The sequence below is a fragment of the Peromyscus eremicus genome, chromosome 10, assembly GCF_949786415.1.
Source record: "Peromyscus eremicus chromosome 10, PerEre_H2_v1, whole genome shotgun sequence".
In the NCBI taxonomy this organism is placed as follows: domain Eukaryota; kingdom Metazoa; phylum Chordata; class Mammalia; order Rodentia; family Cricetidae; genus Peromyscus; species Peromyscus eremicus.
In genome coordinates this window covers 62,385,392-62,397,917 of record NC_081426.1, presented here as the reverse complement: position 1 = coordinate 62,397,917, position 12,526 = coordinate 62,385,392, and the positions used below count along the sequence as shown (strand labels likewise).

Sequence of the window (12,526 nt, the reverse complement as noted above, 5' to 3'; positions counted from 1 at the left end):
CACCACCAAGCTAAGCTCTCCAGCATTGCCCTGGCTAGTTCATCTCCTGCAGTGGTGAGATGAGCAAGGAGTGGGGCCAGTTCTCTTGCTTTCGTACACTCAGAGTCTGCTCTCCCACACCTACACCTTCAGGGCCGGCTCTATGGGTTGCCCAGGCTAGGTGCAAGGGCCACTCTCCTGAATGCTGCAGTGGGTGAGGGGTAGGAACAGCTCTTCCACTCTTATGACCTCAATGCCAGCTTTCTCACCTGCTACAGGCAGTGTGTGTGTGTGTGTGTGTGTGTGTGTGTGTGTGTGTGTGTGTGTGTGTGATCTCTCCCCTGCCTGCATACCCCAGTCAATAAGAGCACTAGTATTACCTCTTCTTTGAAAGTCTATGAGAACTCTATGATGAAACCATCTGTCCCAGAGGACCCCGGATTTTTGTTCTGTTTTGTTTGTTGTTGTTGGGACTTTTAATGAATGGTTTGATTTCCTTTGTAGTTATAAGTCTATGCAAATTGTTTATCTGATCTCGATTCAATTTTGGTATGTGATATTTATCAAAAAATTTGTCCATTATTTTAGATTTCCTAATTTTATGGAGTACATTTTTTTTGAAGTATGAAACAATGATTGTCTGGATTTCCTCATTGCCTGTTGTTATGTACGCATTTTCATTTCAGATTTTGTTGATTTGGGTATTTGCTCTTTGACTTTTAGTTCCTCATGGAGCCTTCTCCAAAATTGACTACATACTTGGTCACAAAGCAAATCCTAACAGATACAAATTTTTTTTATTAACACCCTCTATCTTATCAGAAAAGCATAAATTGAAGTTGGAGTTCAACATAACAAAAACTACAGAAAACTTACAAACTTGTGGAAACTGAACAACTCTCAACTGAATTACCACTGGGTCAAAGAAGAAATAAGGAAAGAAACTGACGATTTTCTAGAATTCAATGAAAATGAATGCAGGCTATAGAGCTGGATTTGTGGATAGATATTAATTTTAATTAAATTTGAATTTTCATAAAATATCTTGTTTTTTCATCTGTGTGATTAAAAGTATTGCAGGGTATAGTAGTCTGAGTTGGTGTTTATGGTTTGTTAGAATCTGCAAGATGTCTGTTCAGGCTCTTCTGGCTTTTAGAGTCTTCATTGAGAAGTCTGATGTGATTCTAATAGTTCTGTCTTTACATGTTATTGGCCTTTTTCTTTTGCAGCTTCTAGTATTATTTCTATATTCTGTGTATTTAGTGGTTTGATTGTCATGTGTCTAGGGGACATTTTTTTTTCTGGTCCAGTCTATTTGGTGTTCTGTAAGCTTCTTGTACTTTTACAGATCTGTCCTTCTTTATATTGGGAACATTTTCACCTATGATTTTGTTGAGTATATTTTCTGGGCCTTTGAGCAGGAATTCTTCTCCTTCTTCTATTCTTATTATTCTTAGATTTTGTTTTTTCAGAGTGTCCCAGATTGCCTGGGTGTTTTGTGTTATGAATTTTTTTATATTTAACATTTTCTTTGACCAAGGTATCTATTTCGTCTATTGTAACTTAAACACCTGAGATTCTCTCTTACATTTCTTATATCTGTTTGTGATGCTTGCATCTGTAGTACTTGTTCACTTATCCAAATTTTCCATTTCCAGAATTTTCTCAGTTTGTGTTTTCTTTATTGCTTCTATTTTCATTTTCAGGTCTTGAACAATTTTGTTTCCCTCGAGTGTTTGGTTTTTCTTGTTTTTTTTGACATTCTTTAAGAGTTTTTTATTTTTCTCAAAGGTTTTGTTGGTCTTTTTCTCAATTTCTTTAAGGGATTTTTATTTTTCATATCTTATTTAAGATCCTCTATCATCTTCACAAAGTTATTTTTAAGATAATTTTCTTGTGCTTCAACTGTGCTGGAATGTTCGTGTCTTGCTGTAGTAAGACACATGGGTTCTGATAGTGACATCTTGCCCTTTCTGTTATTGGTTGTGTTCTTATACTAGCATTTAGGCACTTGGATTTGGGATGATTATAAATCTAGGTGTTGATTCCTGTGTTTGACTTTGTTGGATGAGTGTTTTGTTCCTTGTTTTCTGTCTCCTCTCTGACTTCTAGCTTAAGGGTTATTGTGACTGGTGAATGTTCAGGTCTGGTAGGGTATCTCCACTGGGGCTTGGGGACCTTGAGTCCCTTGATCTAGTATGGCCTTCTGCTGTAGAATAATCCTTCTGTACATTGTGTGAGTATATGCTTCTTTAATTGGTTTAGTAAACAAGCTAGCTGGCCAATAGCTTAACAGGATAATGTTAGAAACTGAGAATAGGATGAAGAATGGCAGAGTCAGAGGTGATGCCAGTCAGCCACTAAGGAAGCAAGCCATGTAGAAAATGAGGTAAAAACTCATGAGTCATGTGACAAAGCATAGATAAGAAATAGAGGAGCCAGGTGTTGGTGGTTCATCCTTTAATCCCAGCACTATAGAGGCAGAGGCAGATGGATCTATGTGAGTTTGAGGCCAGCCTGGTTTACAAAATGAGTTCCAGGACAGCCAGGACTACATAGAGAAACCCTGTCTAAAACTCCCCCCCCACACACACACAAAGAATAATTGAGGGTTAATTTAAATTTAAGAGTTAGGTAGTAACAAGCCTGAGCTATCAGCTGAGTATTTATAATTTATATTAAGTCTCTGAGTCAGTTATTTGGGAAGCTGCTGCTGGTTATTTGTGGGCAGGCAGTTGGGAAAGGGAAACTTCCACCAACAGGCCTCTGGTAAAGCTGAAGTCTTCTTGGGTCTCTGGATCTACCCTGGCCTCCAGAAAACCCTTGTCTTCTTATGTGGTACCTAGGACCTGCCTGGTCTCTGGTAGGGCTGCTGGAGATGTTATAGCAACTGTTGTGAACTGTGCCTGGGCCTATGGAGTCTACTGGAGTTCTGGGGAAAGGCTGACTGTGGGGGCAGATGGTGTGTTTGAAGAGGTTGGGCATCATAGGTCTAAGGGGAGCAGAATTCAGGGAGTGGCATAGCCCAGATGGCAGGCAGGTTACTTACTGGACCAGTAACTGCATGAGTGCTGCATCACACCAGTGGGATACCTCCAGAGTTGGGGGCAGGGCCCAGTAGTGGTGCTGGTGCTGAGACAGGAGGGGGTAGCCCACAGGACAGGTCACTCACCAGTTGTGGCTGGTGTGATCTGTGACTCAGTGGTGGAATACTACTGGGCTTAGGAGCAGGGTCCAGCAGCAGCAGGGCCAGAGATAATCTGGGATGGCTTTGGCCTGGGTTGTGGAGGACAGAATCCAGGGAGGAGTACAATTCTACTAGCATGCAGGTCATTCATCCTTTCTAGCTTGTGTGGCCTAGGCCTGCTTGGTGGAAGTCTTCTGGGGTTTCAGGGCAGGACCCAACAGAGGGGCCAGGGAAAAACTAGGATGTGGGCCTGGGGAAGGATCACTGGGGACAGAATCAGGGGAAGTGTGTAGTTCTGCTGGCAGGTGGGTCACTCACCCATTCTGGCTGGTGTGTTATGTGCCTCAGTGATGGTAGTCTATTTTCCTCAATTTTAAGCCATGGGAACCATTCTCAATTAGGAAAATTTGGCTTTTAGTTAATAAAAAATGTGAAATGTGTATTTAAGGTCTGAATAGCACTGTTCTGGAAAGCTGAATATGTTTTTCTTCCAGATGCAGCTATGATTTGCTTGTCTTGACCCAAGCAAAAACCATCATTTCTTCCCCCACTGAGTAAAGTAAATAACATGTAAATTATTATTTTCCTGCTACAAATAGTTGCTGTCAGTAGCAAGAACTCAAGATTTAGGGGAAAAGAGGTATAGAATGAAGAACATCTCTTTATAAATTGTTCACTAAATGTGAGAAGTTTTGACCAGATGAAGCAAATACTTACTGGGGAAGAATGTAGAACTTGTGGACTTTGTTAGAAGACTTTCGTTTTGCACTAAGTTAAATTTCTAAAGTTCTAGTCCAAAGTATCCAAATATACCAAATTTTTATTATGCATTGCTCTGATGGCCAATTAGGGTGATTTTGTGCATATATCTAGAAGGTAGGGTATAGAGTTCTCTGAGTATATGACTAGGGTCAAAATAGTTCTGTCATGTGATAGGACTGTTTTTATTTTTTTGAGAAATCTCCAAATTTATTTCCACAATGACTTCTTAATGTGAAGCCCCACCAACAGTGACTTAGAGTGCTTTTCTCTCCACACCTCTCCAACTTTTGCTGTCAGATTTTTGATGATGCCCATTATCATTGGGGTGAAACAGTATCTCAAAATAGTTTTAACTGACATTTCCCTGGTGAATAGGGATAGTGAACCATTTTAAAAATAATATTGGCTATTTGTAATTTTCTTAAACTCTCACTTGTGCATTTGTTGGTTGGGAGTTTTAGTTCCCTGGTATTTAATTTCTGCACTTCTTTGTAAATTCTAGAAATTAGCCCTTTGTCTATACAGTGTAGCTGGTAAAGATGGCCTCGCATTCTGTGGGTTGTCTGTTAACTCTGTCTCTTATTTTCTTCAGTGTAAAGCAAGTTTTTACTGTCATGAAGTCCCATCTGTTGATCCTGGGGTTTAGTTTTTGTGCCGGTGGTTTTCGATTAAAAAGCTTTTGCTTACTGCTGCTGTGGGATGGTCTGTATGTCAAATTGCTCTGATTGGTCAATAAATAAAACACTGATTGGCCAATGGCCAGGCAGGAAATATAGGCGGGACTAACAGAGAGGAGAACAGAGAAAACAGGAAGGCGGAGGAAGACACTGCCAGCTGCCGCCATGACAAGCAGCATGCGAAGATGCCGGTAAGCCACGAGCCATGTGGCAAGGTATAGATTTATGGAAATGGATTAATTTAAGCTGTAAGAACAGTTAGCAAGAAGCCTGCCACGGCCATACAGTTTGTAAGCAATAGAAGTCTCTGTGTTTACTTGGTTGGGTGTGAGCAGCTGTGGGACTGGCAGGGGATAGAGATTTGTCCTGACTGTGGGCCAGGCAAAAAAACTCTAGCTACATGCTGCCATATCTTGAAGTCTACACTATTTAGCTTAAAAAAGAATGAAGTTGAAACCTTCACACTACAATGGGTGGATTTAGGACATATAATATTAAGTGAGGCCACACAGTCTCAGAAAGGGAAAAAAAAAACATGTTTTCTCTATTAGGTGGAATTTATCCAATAATATATGTATATGTGTAAAAGTGTACATGTGTGTACAGTATAACATAAAAATAAGATGATAAGAAAGGCACACATTAAGGTACAAAGAAGAACTGAATACAAGTAATGGATATGAATTGTGAAAAAGCATTTAAAATTTGTATTTTCTAGTTCTAATTCTGTCATAGATTTTTCTCCCCTTTAGTGGTGCATAAGTAATTGTGCCTGCTCAGAATTTGAGCATGAAGACAATCACATCAGGTTAGAAAGCATCTGTGAATTGTACAGTACCTACTGTAAATTTTATCTCCTGGTAATTTTTGGCATCAGTAAGAAACTCACTGATTACAATTAGTTTTAATTCTAGGAAGCATTTACTTTCCAAAAGAATCAGTGTTCAATGAATAATAATTATTCATTATGTGATAAATAACTGTGCAGTTGCTAATAAAATTCTATAACTTTCCAATTCTAAAAGCAATGAGAAGCGGTGTGTTATTCAGCTTTATATCACTGTCACAAATCTCTGAAAGAGTAACCTGTAACTGCAGAGCTTTATTTAGCTCACAGTATTGGAGTTCCATGATCCAGAAGCCTCATAGTTTTGGGCCAGTGATGAGGCAGAGGTCATGTTTGGAGTATCTAGACGTATGGAAGAAGGAGACTGCTCACCTGATCATCTAGTTGTCACAGAGAAAAGAGAGGGCTAGAATCCCCACCATGTCTTAAAGCCGCAGCAAATGACTTAAAGCCACAGCAAATGATTGTGTAATCTTAGTCCTTTGCTTCTGATGCACTAGAAGCAAGCTATTGAATATAGGGGAACAGGATGCCTACAAATTATTATATAAATACTATGAAATAACTATATAGATTGTATAAACCAGGTGATGGATAATTGTCTCCTTAAATCTTGTATTTTAATAATTCAAAGTTCAGCTTTTAGAAATAATATGCTAAATGTGAGACATTGTGATGACAATTCTGAGTTCTTAAAAATATTAAATTTGACTTTTATAAATTCATGTATTCCTGAATTGTAACTGTTAAAGGAAACATTATTTAATAGCTGGACACAGTATTTATGCTGTCATGTCTGCTGCTTCCTTTTTACTTTAATTGATGACTTGCTTTCACTCATTTTTCAAAGAGACATTTAGTAATAGAATTGCATCTCTTGACACAGGCCAAAACATAAATCAAATTTTTTTTGTCCATGAATTTTGAATTGATAGTGATGGCAACATTTAACAAAGAGAAAGTTTAAATGCATTTCATAATTACAGCAACAAAGCATATTGATATTGGACAATCAGTGGTGTTTGTCCTTGCTGGCATCAGTCTGAATGTTGACTGACACAAGTCATGTACAAATTATTTTTAAGCAATTAACCTCTCATTTTACACCTATCAACATGTTTTTGCCATGAACACATCATACAAAGTGTTCACTAGGTTCTGTCAAACTTAACACTTGCCTCTAATAAGAATTTTATAACAGAAGTCATTGAACAAACAAAATATTAGCCTTATATAACCAAGTAAAGGAAATTATGCAATTGTGTAGCCTATTCATATACTCATATTGAAACAAAATGCTATAAGGCCATAACTTGATAACAAGCTGTGAAAGTAGGATATTTATCAGTTTAGTATCTTATTTCATATAGCTCTTTTCTCATAAACAAGTACTTTATGACGAATTTTCATTTTTTTGTTCTCATTTATTATATCTCAATGACAGTTTCCTCTCCCTACTGTCCTTCCAGTTTCCCTCCCATTACCCTTTCCCCAAATCTACTCTTCCTCCACTTCTCTTCAGAAAAGGGCAAGGCTCCAAGGGATATCCATCAAATATGGCATATCAAGTTGCAATAAGACTAGGTAACTCCCCTCATATTAAGGGTAGGCAAGGCAACCCAGCAGGAGGAAAAGTGTCCCAAAAGCAGGCAAGAGAGTCAGAAACAGTCCCAGCTCCCACTGTTAGGAGTTCTCCAAGAAGTCTAAGCTACACAACCATAATATATGTGCAGAGGGCTTAGTGACCCATGCAGGCTCATTGATTGTCAGTTCAGTCTCTATGAACCCCTATGAACCCAGATTAGTTGATTCTCTGGGTTTTCTTGTGTCCTTGACTCCTCTGGTTCCTACAATCTTTTCTTCCCCTCTTCCACAGGATTCTGTCAGCTCTTCCCTATGTTTGGTTGTGGTCTCTGCATCTGCTCCCTTCAATTGCTGGACGAAACCTCACTGATGACAATTATGCTAGGCTCCAGTCTATGACAAGTGTAGCAGAATATCTGTAGGAATAATTTCATTGACTTTTTTTTTTCAAATGATGTTTCATTCTATCCTCGGTGTTTGGGCTATTCAGTCTCTAGGTCCTGGACTTCCAAGCAACTTTGGGACTTTTTCAAATGTACAATAATGTACAATAGAATTTGAAAGTGGGCCTTTTACATTAATCTTCAAGATGATGATATAAATAACAATGTGCTTCCAGTCTCATTTATAATAACAGTTATTGTTTTGTCCATACTAGTGTGACAGACATTAATGCACATTGCCTCTCTTGTTCTAAATTATCTTTCATACTCTTTTAGTGGGTAGGGGTAATATCAAGGACAACTAAGTTGTTACATTCCAATTAACCCAATAATTATTACAGCTAGAATTTGAATATAACTTGCTCAAATAAAATTTCCCAATAAATTTTAATAATATATTTTCAAAATGAATGCCAAATAAACCCCAATAAAGCAGTGCTTCACATACTGTACTAGTAATACCTGTGCAAATGACAATACAGTAAGGTAAATAATCTCCAAATCATTAAAAATGTAATTCTGGGAAGGTTTCTCCATTTTGTAACATGTTAAATACCATTAGGACCAGGGAGCATAAAAAATAGCATAATTCTGCTATCTATTATTTATCAACTTTTAGTTCCTTTCTTCCTCTATTTTTTTTCTGGTAGGATGGGGGTCATTTGCTGTAGGTATGTGATTTCTACCTCACTGAAGAAGAGTCATACCAACAGGAATATCGATTCAGCATATTGCTTTGGTTTTAGAGTAAAAAATAAATGAATTGGTTGTGGAAGAGCCCAAGTGTCAGAGGCTTAAGCTGATGAGAACAACCTTACAGCTGTTTTACCTGCAAGAGTGGTATTTGTAAATATACTATCAAAACTAAAGCATGAGTTCCTCGTAATAAGGCACATTTAATTATCCATCATGAATATGCCTTATTTCTTGGCATATGTTACAGACAATATTTCAGAAAAGGTGTTTTATATAAAGAAAACAGTTTTGTGCTTGTATTGCATCAAAATATAAAATAAGCCCTTTGCTGATGTCTTGTGAGTAAGAAATCTGTTGAAGCTTCTATATTTCCAGATGAATCTTAAACTTTGAATGTTAACCACAGTTTGAGGAAAGAAAGCACTGTTAGTACTGAACCTTATTCTTTGTGTTTTCTGTGACAGGATTTGCTAAACTATGGAAAGAGAGTATCTAAAAATAGTGTTTTCACTAAAATCATGATTGGATTGTATTTTATGAATGTTTCAAGACTGAAACATTGAGAATGAGGCATGGAAATATCTGACTTGGAGAATGGGTAGAAATGAGCAAATAATTGAAAAAAACATTAAACCACCAACTACAGCAAAAAAAAAAGCAATAAGTTTCGTGAAACTAAAACTAAAATAAAAATAACATAAAAAGTTCATCTTTCTGTGTTATAAGAGGAAAGATAGACTCTGAAGCATGACTCTGAAGCTACCTGTCAGTTCTTACAAGGTATGCTGTCTACAGTACATACTCCACACAGCTGCTATACTTACCTGGTCCTTATTCCGTCTTCCACACAATCACTGCCATGAGAGCTGGCATTTACTTGGTTATTTTCTGTGCCATGACTGGTGGTCCTGATCTGGATTTTTGCAGCGCCTTTCTATGTGACGTCACAAAGCCTGTGTTATTTCTTACTAGGGAAGATAATTGAAACGGTTTCACTTTTAACATGGTTTATACAGTTAATTCTGCTTGACTTCAAGCTATTTAAAAGGCATTACTGCTCCACTATTTCAGTGGCTTGAAGATACCTGGGACACATAATCAAACACAACAAAAGGAAACAAAAATTGCTCAATTGATTTGAAATGTCATTATAAACTGAATATTTAATTTAAGCTGAAGCTCCAAATTGTTCTTAAATATGATTTTAATTTCAGTAAAATTATGTCACTTTACTCTCTCCATTTTCTCCCTTCAGCCCTTTCTAGGTACTTTCCTCTGAGTCCCTCCCATATTCCCTGACTTTTAAGTTGATACTCTCATTTCCTTCTAGAATTATATATATATATATACATATATACATATATATACATATATATATACATATATATTCATATATGTGTATGTGTGCATGTACAATATATACACACATACATAATATACACAAATATGTGTATATACACATATATACATACATATTATATGTATATATATATACACACATACACACAAATATATAAAAACAATTTATCAAGTTTATTTTTGTTTGTGTGTATTTGATTTCAGGGCTGACCACTCTGTAGCAGACAACCAACAAGGGTACCCATCACTGCCAGAGGCTACATCTCCTCCCAGCAATGATTACTTGCCTGTAGTTCTTTGTCTAGGGCAGGGCCCTGAAAAATTATCCCCCTTCTGTCTAGTGTGTCCATTGACATTTATAAGAATACTATGCCAGCTGCCAAGGGAGTTAAATAATTAAGAGTCCTACCCAGTTGCAACCTCTGTAAACCGTACTTACCAGCATGGCAACATATGCGTAATGGTGAGACAAGTAGTGCTCACATGCCAGTGGAAATCAACTGTCTTAGTGGACCGATGGCCCACTCAACAGTAGAGGAATCGGGCCTGTTTCCAAACACCTAGCCTGCTTCACAGGCCAGCGAGGTCATGGACCTTATGAAAGAGTCTACTGCAGGTACTTTGTTAGACCAGCGTAATTCCTTACCACCTTCTAAATTGTATCCTTATTCTCACAGATAAGTGCAGCTACCATCCCACATCAAAGAAGCCTTTCCTTATTAAAGAAGCCAGTAGAGACTATCATGAAAATTTATAGTTGACATAATACAGAGATCAACTGATTGTGAGGAGCTCAGATGCAACAATAACCTTTCACAGCTCCAAAGCTTAAACGATGAGAATTATACCAGTTTGGGATGCAATTGCACATAGATGTGTGGTATATTAAATGTTCTGTTTAGATTTAAACATTTTATTACAATTTTGCTCCATCATGTTTAAAATGTCATTTTAAATAAATAAAATTAGCTCTTTCTATCATGATAAAAATTCAAATTAAAAGAAATTCCTTTAAATGAAAACTTATAACAAAATAAACTATTGAAAGCACATACATACGTTAAAATGTTTAGTCCCACTATTAGTCAAATAGTTAAAAGACAAACTTATGTGCATCTACGGTTCAAAACAGGCAATGGGGCTGATTTGATAACAATTAATTATGTAAATATGGACCATGACCAGTATTGTAACAAAACGATAAAGGGAAGCTTGGTCCGTTTTGCATAGAAGCATTTTAAATAGTGTCTTCAATATAAATCACAAATTGTTTGACTTCTTATTCAAATGAGTTAATGAAGGCCATATCTAACCATGTAGTAAACAAATAGATAAATGTTTTCAACAATATTTGTTATCATACTTGAATTTTTACCAAAATCATTAAAAACTTAAGTCCAGTAAAACAAGTTGAAAAGTTTATTTGTTTATATTTTATATTAGTTGTATCTATATGTTCAAAATACAATCTAGCCAGGTGGTGGTGGTGCACGCCTTTAATCCCAGCACTTGGGAGGCAGAGCCAGGAGGATCTCCGTGAGTTCAAGGCCAGCCTGGGCTACAGAGTGAGTTCCAGGAAAGGTGCAAAGCTACACAGAGAAACCCTGTCTCAAAAATCAAAAAAAAAAAAAAATCTAAATTGATACCAAACATTTGAAAATTTTCAATTTTGGCATCTGCATTATTCTTTTTTAAAATTTATTCTTCTTATTTTTTGAGATTATTATATAGTTACATAATTTCCCCTTCTCTTTCCTTCCTCCAAATGCTCCAATCTGTGCCTACTTTCTTTCTTTCAAATACATGACCTCTTTTGTCATTAGTTTTTGCTACATACATATATATATATATATATATATATATATATACACACATACACACACACACACACCCATATAAGTCCCACCAATATGATACCTAAAACATGAGCTGAGCAAGAACAGCAGTAGGTAAGCTAACAGGAATGGGAAAAGGCCCAGGAGGTTTTAAAGAACTAGAGGCAGTTAAGGAATGCCGCGAGGAGGAGAAAGAGTTTTTCCTAAAGAAGAGCAAACCAACTGGTAATTCAACACCAAATGGTCGGCTTAAAAATTATGCATGATTCTTCTAAAACTAAAACATTTTTAAAGGAGGAGGAGGAATGGATATGGGGAAGAGGGGAGGTAGGTGTGGGGAACTGGGAGAAGTGGAAACTGTGGTCGGCATGTAATACATGAGAAGAATAAAAAAAATAAAACATTGAACTAGTCAAAGTGTGCATTTCTATTTTTCTCATATATATATATTACATATAATTTATATTCATATGTATATATACGTGTGTGTATTTTTATGTCACTGTCTAGTGGAAAGACTAATTTTGGATCGAGAAGTAAGACTACAATAATTCTTTTTCTTTTTTAGTGACTTTTGTTTTCAAGTGAAAGCATCTTATGTTAGCTTTCAGCCACTAACCATACATATATTAGCATAATCCTTGTCAAGTGCGTGTGGAATAACTGTTAACACTCACTTCTTTTCAGGTAGATGTCTAATAATATTAAAAGTTGTACCATGCTAGAAGGCAAAGGCTTAGTAATAAATGTACAAGAGCAGTACTTGTCACAGTGTGTTTTTATATACGTTATATGCATGCTAATGTTATCCACACATAAAAATGTAGATTTACCATCAATTTAGCAGTATTTCCCATTGAACAGTTTTGAAAGAGCCTCTTAGAAGATGACTCAAAGTCTCAACTGGACAAAGCCCCTTTCCTATGGAATTGATTCCCTTGTAAAATAAAAAAGCATACTTCGTATGTCCGAATCTCTTTGCTAAATGAGGACACAGTAATAATAGCTGGTTAAGAAAAAACAGAAGCTGAACTCTGCATTTTGTCAGAAATGTGAGCAAATAAAATTCTGCTTTAAAGCTACCCTATCTATAAACACAATTTTAAAAATAATAATGGTATCATTTAGCATGCCTTTAATTCCAGCATTAGTGGAGT

The 12,526-nt window shown here is 36.7% G+C and overlaps 1 long non-coding RNA gene across 1 annotated transcript in view; it reads right to left on the bottom strand.

The window, feature by feature from the left end:
* The window catches only part of LOC131920474 (uncharacterized), a 42,888-nt gene extending 33,795 nt beyond the window's left edge, over positions 1-9,093 (bottom strand). The window contains exon 1 of the long non-coding RNA XR_009381654.1: positions 9,000-9,093. This is a non-coding gene — a long non-coding RNA (uncharacterized LOC131920474). The remainder of the gene's footprint in view (positions 1-8,999) is intronic.
* Between the last annotated feature and the right edge of the window lie 3,433 nt (positions 9,094-12,526).